Raw genomic sequence first — 14,190 nt, 5'->3', positions numbered from 1 at the left:
AAGTTTGAGGCAAACTTTTACTCAAACTTTTTATACCAGCTGCCCTTATTTGCTGCTACCAACGTTTGGGCTAAAGTTTGAGGTCAAATTTTTAGCCAAACGTTGGGCCTTCTTGCATGCATGTTGGGGTACTACTTTGTCTGCTTGTCAACGTTGCAAATTTCATGCTCACTATAGACTATTATATATGGTTAGAAAGCTCTGAATGTCAACTTTCTAACCCAATTGAAATCACCTCAATTGGACATCTACAACTCAAGTTATGCTCATTTGAAGAGGACAAGGTCGCTGGCCTTGGAGTGCAGCGTTTGAGGTAAAGTTTGCCTCAAACGTGGTCGAAAACGCCAGTTCTGGAGGCTCAAACATATTGTCCACCCCATACTATTATATATTGTTCGAAAGCCCTGAATGTCTACTTTCCAATGCTTTTGGAAGCGCATCAATTGAAGCTCCACAGCTTGAGTTATACTCCGTCGAAGGTGTAGAGGTCAGTTGGCCTCACTGCAGGTTGCCACCATGTTCGTTTATGCACATTGCGGGGCAGTTTTCTCCCTCAATTTTAGTGTCCACCATGCAGTTCCATATATGCTTGGAAAGCTCTTGATTCCTATTTTCCATTGCTTTTGGAATCACCTCATTTGGAGCTCTGTAGCTCAAGTTATTCTTGTTGGAAGTATACCCCTTCAGGCTGTGAGGTATGTGGCGCCAACGTTTGTCAAAAAGCTTGAGGCAAACGTTGGCGCAAGCTTTTGCTCCCTCCAGGGTGTAGTCAAGCTCCTCCAAAAGTTTGAGCTAAAGTTTGAGGCAAACTTTAGCTCAAGCTTTTTTGTCCTCTCTTGCTCTTTGTTTTGAGCCACGCTTTTCTTCCTTTGGGCCACGCTTCTCTTCCTTGGTTTGGTCATGGGTCACGCTTTTAGAAGTGTGGCCTAAGCCTCCAAAGTGTGCTCCAACTTCAAAGTGTGCCCAAAATTCCTCTTTTCTTCTTTTTAGCTTATTTTGTGCTCTTTTTGCTTCTTTTTCTTCTTATTTCCTACAAAGTTTATCAAATCAAAAGATCAAAGAAATATACCATTTAAGCACCAAAGAATGCAATATTTAAGCACTAATCATAAATTTCTTTTATGAAAAAGCATAGAAAAACATGACATGGTGACATGTCATCACAACACCAAACTTAAAACTTGCTTGTCCCCTAGCAAGAAAAGAATCATGCATTTAAAGATTGACAATCCAAGGTAAGAAGAATAGCAACTTAATATTCATGGTTAGCTAGTTTTCTAAGCATGCTTCAATCACAAAAGAGATGTAAATGATTGATGCTTCTATCTAGCTCAATTTACGAAATCTTTCTCTTATATTTCTTCCTTGAAACAAGCTTTTGATTTTCCTTATTAGCTTCTCCTTTTGGGTGCTTTGCCCCATGAGTTAATAACAGAGCTACGATTCTAAATGCTTTGTTTTCAAGTATTACCACTTGATACATAAGCACCACAAGCATTTGAATTAGAGGACTTCATTAAGCTCATTTTTCTTTTCTTTTCTTGACTCTCTAATCATTGATGCTCAGAACCTTGAGCTTTGAGGGAGTGCTTTTGCACTTGAGCCTAGCCTTGACTTCTAAGTGTTTTGTTTTCAAGCATTTGGCTTGATACATAAACACCACAAGTACTTAACAAATTAATTGTCATTGGTACTCAGAGCCTTCAGCTTTTTCATTCTTTCCCTTTTTCTTTTCTTACTTTAATTGTATTTGCTTCTTCAAGGTTTTCATGATTTTCAAAAGATTTCACAAAATGTACTAGATAAAAACTTCAATTAAATAAAATCCAATGCAATTGAGCAACAATTAATCATACTAGCGTTCCAATACTTGTATGCACATGCTAAACTCTTCTTTAATGCCTTGTTTGTTTATGATCATGATACTTTACTACTTTAGACTTTACAAAACTCAAGTTGGTAGTCATAATGGCATGGCAACATGTTACAAATCATCATTCAAGCTATGCTTATTCATACCACACATGCATACAGAGAATATAAAGACAATCATGCAAAATAAAGTGCTAGAAATGAAGGAGAGGAAAAGGAACTTTACAACCTTATAGTCCATCTTCTCTATTGTTGTCATTTTCCTCTTATTCTTCCCTTTCCCTTGCCAAACTCAGAATGCTTGCTCATCCTCAAGCACCAATTAGAACAATGGCTATGGGGCTAAGATGGATCATGAATGTCTTACACAATGAAAAGTTAGTAGTACATGTGTTCTAAGCAAGCAAATTTAAAGATAATAATCAAGGCACAAGAGACAGAGACATTGTGATTGCAAACTTAAGAAGGTGACCACAATACGTTGCATAAAAGATAAGTGGCACACCAAACTTAGTGTGACACTTTCACTTGGAATTAATGCAAGTATCTTGTAAGAATTTAAACCAAATTTTGTTGCATAGCAACACCAAACTTAGAATGCAATCATATGTCAATTTATTTGAATTAAAACTAAGCAAGTGAAACTGTTATTTGTTAAGTATAATCACCAAGCCAAGAATCTGTCATGAATAAAGCTCTCTTGGTAATGTCTTAACAAACATAGTAAATAAGCAAACTAAAATGAAAGCATTTTAAAATAGAAAAATGACTAAAGAAAGTAGAATGAAAAAGTGTCAAATTAAAAGAGAAAAATAAAACTGCAGAGGCATTATGATTATGCAGACAAGTGGTGTTGCTTGAATGAATTGCATAGAAAATAAGTGGCACACCAAACTTAGAATCTTGGTGTGTCACTTTAATTTTTGATTTGATGCAATCATCCAAAAAGATTGAAAACAATTTGTTGCAAGGCAACACCAAACTTAGAATGTAACCATATGCCAATTTATTGAATTTAAACAAAGCAAAGAAAGAAAGCAAAGCAAGGAAGAGAAACATTACCTACTGTTGGCATGTTGTTCTTCACTTTCTTCCTCTTCTTCCAATTTGTTAAGAGGAATGACCTCAAGGGAGGAGAAGATTCAGCTATTGCCCCCTGTCTTGATTTCCTCTCAACAAGCTTTCTTTTGTACATGGCTTGACTGAGCTTGCTTGCTAGTGGTTTAGGGGTTGGATTGCTTGTGGTTGACCTCCTCTTGAATGTTGTCCTTGGTATTTTGGTCACAATCCTCTTCTCGGTGCTTTTGTTAATTGCCTTCACATCCTTGAATTCAAGACATGGTTGCTGTGTGATTTTTGGAGTGTTTCCTTCATTAAGGGCCTCTTGAACTGGTGGTTCCATGAGCCCTTCCTTCATGTGATTTTCTGCTTCACTTGAGATTGGACATCCTTGATTGTCCTCCTCAATTTCTTGTTCTTCCACTTCCTCTCCAACAAATTGGTCTTCATTTTCCCTGCTTAGTGGATCCGAGCATTTCCCCATGTTCTCCAATTGCTCATTCATCTTCTGAAGACGGATTTCTTGTTCTCTCCAGGATTGTTGTTGTTCCTCCATGAGTTGTTCTTGTCTTTTCAACAATTCTCTAGATTTTTGAAGGGGATCTTCATTTTGCTCTTCCACCTTCTCCTTCATATCCATCAATTGGCCTTCATTTTTCTTGCTCAGTGGTTCTAAGCTCCTCCTTATTTTCTCTAAATCTCCATTCATATTTTTGGAGAGAGCTTCTTGCCTTTTCCAGGATATTTGTGCTTCTCTCTCATATTTTTCAAACATGATCTCAAGCTTTGAGAGGCCTTGGTTCATTGAAATTTGTGTGGGTGGTGAGCTTTGGCAAGAATTTTGTGTGGAGCCAAAGTCCAGTGATGAAAAATTTTCAGATGAAAAACTGGAAGGTGAGGTTGGACAATTTTGCATAAGTGAATTGGAGGTACGTTCAAGTGAAGATGGCTCTTGATAAGTGAAATATGGGTTCTCAAATGTTTTCTGGTTTTGCTCCCCCAAGCCACCATTAGAATCATGACTTGCATCATTTTGTGATGGAGGGAAATATCCCATATAATTTTCTTTCTCATCTTGTGGTTCTGAAGCATAGCTCCATGAATTGGAATGCCCAGAATTTGAAGTTTCTTGGTGATATTCCCAACCACCATTAGAGATTGGTGATGGTGGGTGATATCCCATAAAATTTTGTTTGACCATAAGATGAGTTGAACTCCATTTGTATTTTGTAAACATCAATGAAATTTGAAATTCATGTCATAGAGAAAGAATTTCTTAGTGAGGCAATAACTCAAACACCTTGGTTTCAACTTAGAACAGAGAAAAAAAATAAAGAAAATGCTTGATCTAGACTTCTCACCCACTTAATCATTGTTGATCTAAATCAATCCCCGACAACGGTGCCAAAAACTTGATGTAGCGGAAAACGATCCGACACAAAACTCATCGGCAAGTGCACCGGGTCGCATCAAGTAATAATAACTCACGGGAGTGAGGTCGATCCCACAAGGATTGAAGGATTGAGCAATTTTAGTTTAGTGGTTGATTTAGTCAAGCGAATCAAGATTTGGTTGAGTGATTTGTGATTTGCAGAATTTAGATTGCATGGAAAGTAAAGGGAATGGGTAAATTGCATTGAATTTAAAGAGAACTGAAATTTAAAGTGCTGAATCTTAAGGAACAAGAAATTAAATGGCAGAAACTTAGAACGCAAGAAATGTAAATTGCAGAATCTTAAAGTGCAAGAAATGTAAATGGCTTGAATTGTAAAGGGAATTGGGAATTGGATTTGCAGAAATTAAACAAGGAAAAGTAAAATTGCAACAAGCATAAGAGTGGAAGATGAATTGGATTGAATCGGATCTTGAAACAGAAATGTAAATGAGCTTGAAAGCAGTAAACAGAGAATGTAAAATTATAATTCAGATCTCAGGATCCAAGAGACTAGATAACCAAGTCTAGATCTCAATGCCTTCCTAGATCCAATAAGAACAATTGCAAAGGAAATGTAAATTGCAGAGAAAGTAGATGAAGAAGCAACTATCAGAAATTTAAATTCAATTGTGCAGTAAAGAAACAGAGAGGTCTCAGGATGAGATTGAAACAGAATTCCTTCAATTCTCCAACCCAAGATCCAAGACAATTGTAATTGAAATTGAAAGCAAGAAAACTAAGAGGAAGGGAATTCAATTCTCCTTCCCCGAGACTTAGAAATTAAAATTTACTCCACACCAAAAGCTCTCCGAAAACTCTCTATCAAAACTAAAGGAAAAGCTCCCCAAAAACTTAAATCCTATGCTATTTATACACTTTCTTCAAATGGTCTTCAAGCCTTCAATTGGGCCTTTGCTCTTGATGGAATTGGGTTGATAGAGGCCTTGGTTGATTGCTCTTGGAGTTTGGAGAAGAACCGAAGTGAACCGGGTTTGGAATCATGTAAGCTTGAGTAAAATTTTGAGGCAAACTTTTACTCAAACTTTTCATATCAGCCACCCCATCCTTGCTGCTACCAACGTTTGAGCCAAAGTTTGGGGTCAAACTTTTGCTCAGACGTTGGCTCCCCCTTGCACACTCATGGCGCCAACGTTTGCCAAAAAGTTTGAGGCAAACGTTGGCGCAAGCTTTTGCTCTCCAGGGTGTGTTGTTCATGGCGCCAACGTTTGCCAAAAAGTTTGAGGCAAACGTTGGCGCAAACTTTTGCTCTCCAGGTTGTTGATTTGTGATGCCAAAAGTTTGCCAAAAAGTTTGAGGCAAACTTTTGCTCAAGCTTTTTGCCCAAAAGTTTGCACAAAAGTTTGAGGCAAACTTTTGGTCAAGCTTTTTGCTCCCTGGTTCGTTTTCACTTATTCCAAAAGTTTGAGCTAAAGTTTGAGGCAAACTTTTGCTCAAACTTTTTGTCCTCTCTTCCTCCTAGCCATTCCTTCTTGCTTCAACCTTTCTCCAAGCTTTCTTCACCTATCATTAATAAACCAAACACATCAAAGCTATGCTCAAAATCATGAGATATTCATTCTTTCATACTATGTGACAATTATAGCATAAAACCTCATGAAATTGTATTAATTCATCTATGGTTGATTAAATCAAAGGAAGCATGAAAATCTACCCAATTGGCTTGCTTATGGCTCAAGAAAGTGCATAATGCATTTGAAAACAAAAGAAAAAGACTAGTGAAACTAGGCTAAGATGACTTGTCATCAAGAATGTATTCGGCCAAGGGGAAAAAGTGTTGGTTGTAATGTGTGAAAATGGAGTAGTGTTGAGGGGTTTATATAGGGGTGGGAGGAAGGTTAGGTTTTGACCATTAGGGTTGGGTTTGGGAGGGAAAGGAATTTGAATTTTGGAGGTAGGTGGGGTTTATGGGGAAGAGGTATGGAGGTGATTGGTGAAGGATATTTGGGGAAGAGAGTTACGAAAAGGTGTGAAGAGGAGAGAAGAAGAGGTGGGGTAGGTGGGGATCCTGTGGAGTCCACAGATCCAGAGGAGTCAAGGACTTTAGCATCCCTGCTCCATTTAGGCATGCAAACGCCCTTAGAATGCATGTCTGGCGTTAAACACCAGTCTGGTGCTTGTTTCTGGCATTTAACGCCAGCTTGATGCTTCTTTCTGGCGTTAAACGCCAGTTTGATGCTTCTTACTAGCGTTTAAACGCCAGTAAGCTCTTCCTCCAGGGTGAGCTATTTTTAACGCTGTTTTTCATTCTGTTTTTTATTTTTCAATAGTTTTTGTGACTTCACATGATCATCAACCTAAAGAAAACATAAAATAGTAATAGAAAATAATTAGATATAATTAAATAACATTGGGTTGCCTCCCAACAAGCGCTTCTTTAATGTCAATAGCTTGACAGTGAGCTCTCATGGAGCTTCACAGATAATCAGAGCAAAGTTAGGGCTTCTTAACACCAAACTTAGAGTTTGGTTGTGGCCTCTCAACACCAAAATTAGAGTTTGGTTGTGGCCTCCCAACACCAAACTTAGAGTTTTACTGTGGGGGCTTTAGTTGACTCTGCAGTGAGAGAAGCTTTTCATGCTTCCTCTCCATGGTTACAGAAGGAGAACCTTGAGTCTTAAATACAAGGTCGTCCTCATTCAGTTGAAGGACCAACTCTCTTCTGTCCACATCAATCACAGCTTTTGCTGTGGCCAGGAATGGTCTTCCAAGGATGATGGATTCATCCTCATCCTTCCCAGTGTCTAGGATTATGAAATCAGCAGGGATGTAAAGGCCTTCAACCTTTACTAACAAGTCCTCTACTAATTCATAAGCCTGTTTCATTGATTTATCTGCCATCTCTAGTGAGATTCTTGCAGCTTGTACCTCATAGATTCCCAGTTTCTCTATTACAGAGAGTGGCATGAGGTTTATCCCTGACCCAAGGTCACACAGAGCCTTCTCAAAGGTCATGGTGCCTATGGTACAAGGTATGAAGAACTTTCCAGGATCCGGTAACTTCTGAGGCAATATCTGCCTTATCAATGTACTTAGTTCATTGGTGAACAAGGGGGGTTCATCCTCCCAAGTATCATTACCAAATAAACTGGCATTCAACTTCATGATGTCCCCTAGATATTTAGCAACCTACTCTTCACTGATGTCTTCATCCTCTTCAGAGGAAGAATAGTCATTAGAGCTCATGAATGGTAAAAGGAGGTTCAATGGAATCTCTATAGTCTCTAGATGAGCCTCAGATTCCTTTGGTTCCTCAAAGGGAAACTCCTTATTGGTCAGTGAACGTCCTAGGAGGTCTTCCTCACTAAGATTCACGTCCTTCTCCTCCTCTCTGGGTTCAGCCACACCAAGTAAGGTAATGGCCTTGCACTCTCTTTTTGGATTCTCTTCTGTATTGCTTGGGAGAGTACTAGGAGGAGTTTCAGTGACTCTTTTACTCAGCTGGCCCACTTGTGCCTCTAAATTTCTAATAGAGGACCTTGTTTCATTCATGAAACTTATAGTGGCCTTAGATAGATCATAGACTATATTTGATAAGCTAGATGGATTCTGCTCAGAATTCTCTATCTGTTGCTGAGTGGATGATGGAAAAGGCTTACTATTGCTAAACCTGTTTCTTCCACCATTATTAAAGCCTTGTTGAGGCTTTTGTTGATCCTTCCATGAGAAATTTGGATGATTTCTCCATGAGGGATTATAGGTGTTTCCATAGGGTTCACTCGTGTAATTCACCTCTGCTATTGCAGGGTTCTCAGGATCATAAGCTTCTTCTTCAAAAGATGCTTCTTTAGTACTGTTGGATGCAGCTTGCAATCCATTTAGACTCTGAGAAATCATATTGACTTTCTGAGTCAATATTTTGTTCTGAGCCAATATGGCATTCAGAGTATCAATTTCAAGAACTCCCTTCCTCTGAGGCGTCCCATTACTCACAGGATTCCTTTCAGAAGTGTACATGAACTGGTTATTTGCAACCATGTCAATGAGTTCCTGAGCTTCTGCAGGAATTTTCTTTAGGTGAATGGATCCACCTGCAGAATGGTCCAATGACATCTTTGATAATTCAGATAGACCATCATAGAATATATCCAGGATGATCCATTCTGAAAGCATGTCAGAAGGACACTTTTTGGTCAGTTGCTTGTATCTCTCCCAAGCTTCATAGAGGGATTCACCTTCTTTCTGTATGAAGGTTTGAACATCCACTCTAAGCTTGCTAAGCTTTTGAGGAGAAAAGAACTTAGCTAAGAAAGCCGTGACCAGCTTATTCCAAGAGTTCAGGCTATCTTTAGGTTGAGAGTCCAACCATATTCTAGCTCTGTCTCTTACAGCAAACGGGAAAAAGCATAAGCCTGTAGACCTCGGGATCAACCCCATTGGTCTTAACAGTATCACAGATCTGCAAGAATTCAGTTAAGAACTGAAAAGGATCTTCTGATAGAAGTCCATGAAACTTGCAATTCTGTTGCATCAGAGAAACTAATTGAGGCTTTAGCTCAAAATTATTTACTCCAATGGTAGGGATTGAGATGCTTCTTCCATGTAAGTTGGAATTTGGTGCAGTAAAGTCACCAAGCATCTTCCTTGCATTGTTGTTGGGTTCAGCCATGTCTCCTTCTTTTTTGAAAATTTCTGTCAGATTTTCTCCAGAGAGTTGTGCCTTAGCTTCCCTTAGCTTCCTCTGTAGAGTCCTTTCAGGTTCAGGATCAGCTTCAACAAGAATATTCTTATCCTTGTTTCTGCTCATATGAAAAAGAAGAGAACAGAAAAGAAAATATGGAATCCTCTATGTCACAGTATAGAGATTCCTTATGTGAGTATAAGAAGAGAAGAATAGAAGAAGGAAAAGATAAGAAGTCGAACACAGAGGAGAAGAGTGGGTTCGAATTTTTGAGTAGAAGAGAAGTGTTAGTAGATAAATAAATAATTAGAAGGAGATGAGAGATGGAAGAATTCGAAAATAAAATAAAATAAAAATATTTTTGTTTTTAATTTAAAATTAAAGTTAAAATTTGAAATTTAAGAAGAGAAATAAAATTAAATTAAAATTTAAATCAATTAGTTAATTAAAAAGGAATTTTGAAAAAGAAGTTAGTTATTTTCGAAAATTAGAGAGAGAGAATTAGTTAGGTGGTTTTGAAAAAGATAAGAATCAAACAAAATAAGATTAATTGACAAAAAGATTTGAAAATCAATTTTGAAAAGATAAGAAGTTAGATAAGAAGTTAGAAAAGATTTTGAAATTGATTTTGAAAAAGATATGATTTATTTTGAAAAAGATTTGAAAAATAAATTTAAAAAGATTTTATTTTGAAAATTAAAGTTGATTACTTGACTAACAAGAAACAAAAAGATATGATTTTAAAATTTAAAGATTGAACATTTCTTAATAGGCAAGTAACAACTTGAAATTTTTGAATCAAAATATTAAATGTTAGTAATAAATTCGAAAATATGAAGTAAAAATAAGAAAAAGATTTTGAAAATTAATTTTAAAAATTTTCGAAAATATATATAAAAAATTGAAAAAGATTTTATTTTTGAAAAAGATTTGAAAAGGGTATAATTTTTAAATTGAAATTTTGACTTGATTAGCAAGAAACAACTAAATTTTAAAACTTTTTGACTAAATCAAACCAAAATTTCGAAATTTATGAGAGGAAAAAGGGAAAGATATTATTTTTTATTTTTAAATTTTTAATGATGAAAGAGAAAAACACAAAATTGACACAAAACATAGAAATTATGAATCAAAACAACTAATGCATGCAAGAACACTTTGAATGTCAAGATGAACACCAAGAACACTTTGAAGATCAAGATGAACATCAAGACTTAATTTTGAAAATTTTTAAGAAAAGAAAAACAAAAGACACCAAACTTAGAAATTTTCAAACTTTAGACACTAACAAATTAAAAATGCATATGGAAAACAAGAAAAGACACAAAACATAAAAATGCAAAGATCAAACAAAGGAGATCATCAAGAACAACTTGAAGATCATGAAGATCATATGATGAATTTTCGAAAATTAAAGAAAATTATAAAATCATGCAATTGACACCAAACTTAAGAACTGACACTATACTCAAACAAGAAACACAAAATTATTTTTTGGTTTTTATGATTTTATTAAATTTTTTTTTCGAAAATTAATTTGGGAAGAACGAAAAAGAAGAAATTTTTTTTTGTACTTTTTGAAAATAAGAAATAAAAAGCTTAAAATTAAAATAAAATTACCTAATCTGAGCAACAAGACGAACCGTCAGTTGTCCAAACTCGAACAATCCCTAGCAACGGCGCCAAAAACTTGGTGCACAAAATCGTGATCGTTCATTCCTTGGTAACAGCGCCAAAAACTTTATACGCACGTTCATAATCTTAGTTCTTTGTCACAACTTCGCACAACTAACGAGCAAGTGCACTGGGTCGTCCAAGTAATAAACCTTACGTGAGTAAGGGTCGATCCCACGGAGATTGTTGGCTTGAAGCAAGCTATGGTCACCTTGTAAATCTCAGTCAGGCGGATTCAAATGGTTATAGAGTTTTAATAATTAAAAGATAAATAAAACATAAAATAAAGATAAAGATACTTATGTAATTCATTGGTGAGAATTTCAGATAAGCGTATGGAGATGCTTAGTTTCTTCTGAATCTCTGCTTTCCTACTGCTTTCATCCAATCCTTCATACTCCTTTCCATGGCAAGCTGTATGTTGGGCATCACCGTTGTCAATGGCTACATCCCGTCCTCTCAGTGAAAATGGTCCAAATGCGCTGTCACTGCACGGCTAATCATCTGTCGGTTCTCGATCATGCTGGAATAGGATTCAGTAATCCTTTTGCGTCTGTCACTATACCCAGCACTCGCGAGTTTGAAGCTCGTCATAGCCATCCCTTCCCAGATCCTACTCGGAATACCACAGACAAGGTTTAGACTTTCCAGATCTCAAGAATGGCTGCCAATAATTCTAGCCTATACCACGAAGACTCTGATCGTAGATCAGGAGGCTAAGAGATACACATTCAAGCTTGTTTGCATGTAGAACGGAAGTGTTTGTCAGGCACGCGTTCATAAGTAAGAATGATGATGAGCATCACATAATCATCACATTCATCATGTTCTTGTGTGCGAATGAATATCTTAGAATATGAATAAGCTTGAATTGAATAGAAAAACAATAGTACTTTGCATTAATTCATGAGGAACAGCAGAGCTCCACTCCTTAATCTATAGTGTGTAGAAACTCTACCGTTGAAAATAGATAAGTGAAAATAGGGTAGACATGGCTGAGTGGCCAGCCTCCCATGGAGGTCTAGAGATCTAAAATGATCAAAAGATTATCCAAAGATCCTTAACACGATAGTAAAAAGTTCTATTTATACTAAACTAGTTACTAGGGTTACAGAAATAAGTAAATGATACAGAAATCCACTCCCGGGCCCACTTGGTGTGTGCTTGGGCTGAGCATTGAAGCTTTCACGTGTAGAGGTCTTCCTTGGAGTTAAACGCCAGTTTGTAACTTGTTTCTGGCGTTTAACTCTGCTTTGCAACCTGTTTCTGGCGTTTAACGCTAGAATATGGCAGAAAGCTGGCGTTGGATGCCAGTTTGCGTCATCTAAACTCGGGCAAAGTATGGACTATATATATTGCTGGAAAGCCCTGGATGTCTACTTTCCAACGCAATTAGGAGCGCGCCATTTGGATTCTTATAGCTCTAGAAAATCCACTTTGAGTGCAGGGAGGTCAGAATCCAACAACATCTACAATCCTTCTTCAGCCTCTGAATCTAATTTTTGCTCAAGTCCCTCAATTTCAGCTAGAAATTAACTGAAATCACAGAAAAACACACAAACTCATAGTAAAGTCCAGAAATGTAATTTTTATTTAAAAACTAATAAAAATATACTAAAAACTAATTAAATCATACTAAAAATTATGTAAAAACAATGCCAAAAAGCGTATAAATTATCCGCTCATCAGTGGCATACAATCCGAATTCTCTCTTAAGCTCACAAACAACCTCCTTGACCTAAACAATTGAGCTCTACACTAACCTTTGCATTTCAACTCTAATCTTTCAACCATAATGGACCTTGAATTATGGTGCCAACTACTAACCATCTCTCTTTTGCTCTTAAAGTGACAAAGAGCCCTAAGTTGACCATCTGTCTCAAGTAAACCATATTCAAGCGGAAAAAGAAAGCTTAAGGATAAAAATTTTACCCACTTGAATGATAGATAAGATGGTGGCCTATAAGGAAATGGTTCCAACCGTCTTGACAAAGAAATTTCCACTTCCGTCATTCTTTGTTGAGGGACTTCAACCACTTGATAAGCTTCTTCAACTTCCACTTCTTCTTCACCAAATTTTTCTAATTCTTCCCCATCGTTCAAGTCATAAACCGGAGACAATGTGAAATCTATCTCAACATCAACCTCAAATTCAAAGGGGAGAGATTCATTAAGCTCAAAAGGATCATATGTTGATGCAGAATCATCATAAATAGGGGGACTTATTGCTTGCTCCATTTCTTCCAATTCTTCATGCATAACATGCTTTGGAGGTTGTGCACTATTCTCCTCAACATTACTTTCATGCTCAATGGAAGAAGGCTCTACAACTTTAGATTCCCAAGGGCATTCAACATCTCCTAAATCTTCAACCACTTTTTCCTCTTCTTCAACAATCATGGCTTCCTCCAATTGCTCCAATACAAAATCCAACTTTTCATTCTCCACCAGAGTTTCCAATCTCTCTTTCATACTGCATTCTTCATTTGAGTCTTCAAATGTGGCCATGGGAGTACTTGACATGTCTAAGCTTTGGGAGACTAAAGGGAGTACTACCTCTTGGAGAATAGTATAAATCTCCCTTTACTCTTGAAGATATGAAATGAGAAAGTCATTCATTAATGTTTGAGGTGGAGAGGAATGCTCGTTGTTTGGGAGAAAGGATTCATAATAGGAAGGTGGTTCATCTTGGGAGTATTGAGGTGGTGTGTGTGAAAATGGTGGTTCTTGGGAGTAATTGTGTTAGAATGTGGGTGGTTCTATAGGTTTTCTTTCATAGTAGTCACAAGGGTGAGGTATACAAGGTTGGTAATATGATGGAGGTGGGTTATAAAAAGGTGTTTGGTAAGAGGGGGCTTGTGAGTATGGTGGGGAACAATATTGAGGAATTAGTTCATAGGCATATGGTGGTGATTGTTGATAATCACAAGGAGGTCCACCATAACTATTGGATTGGTATGCATCATGGAATGGCTCTTGCTCATAGTACATTGGAAGAGATTATTGCCATGAAGGTTGATCAAATGCTTGAGGCTCCTCCCACCTTTGATTGTCCCATCCTTGATGGATGTTCTCATTGTAAGTCTTATCTCCTACAACATAGTTATAACCAAACTCATAGTCAAAGGGGTTAGAATTCATGATAGCAAGAGAAAAACAAAAAAACAAACAAGAAACAAAGAAAACCAAATCCTACAACTAGAAAAAACTAGTAAACAAATCAAAGATCAAGTTATTTATAATATTCACATATATACAATAACCAATAACAAGCACACATTGCAAAAACTTGATGTGGGATAAATGTGATAGGTGGAAAATGCCAATTAAGAATTCCTAATAAAAATGGCGTTGCAAGTACAGTCTTAACCGATGAAAATTCCACTATCAATTTAAAAGTATGTCATAATTAAGAATAAATAACCGGGAGTAGAGTCTCGGGTCGTTTCCCAAAGAGTTGACACAATAATGCAAATTATTGATCAAGATTTTTCTGGATATTTTTGAGGTT

General features: G+C 36.9%; 1 non-coding gene across 1 annotated transcript; it reads left to right on the top strand.

Annotated features, from left to right (window-relative positions):
- The first annotated feature begins 8,491 nt into the window (after positions 1–8,491).
- LOC148581432 (small nucleolar RNA R71) lies at positions 8,492–8,599 on the top strand. Its single transcript, XR_015894970.1, has one exon. It is a non-coding gene; the product is annotated as a small nucleolar RNA R71 (small nucleolar RNA).
- The last annotated feature ends 5,591 nt before the right edge of the window (positions 8,600–14,190 follow it).

The sequence above is a fragment of the Arachis ipaensis genome, chromosome B10 (genome assembly GCF_059453495.1).
Source record: "Arachis ipaensis isolate K30076 ecotype BB chromosome B10, ASM5945349v1, whole genome shotgun sequence".
Classification (NCBI taxonomy): domain Eukaryota; kingdom Viridiplantae; phylum Streptophyta; class Magnoliopsida; order Fabales; family Fabaceae; genus Arachis; species Arachis ipaensis.
The sequence above is the reverse complement of the archived record's forward strand: the minus strand, read 5'-3'. Positions and strand labels throughout refer to the sequence as shown.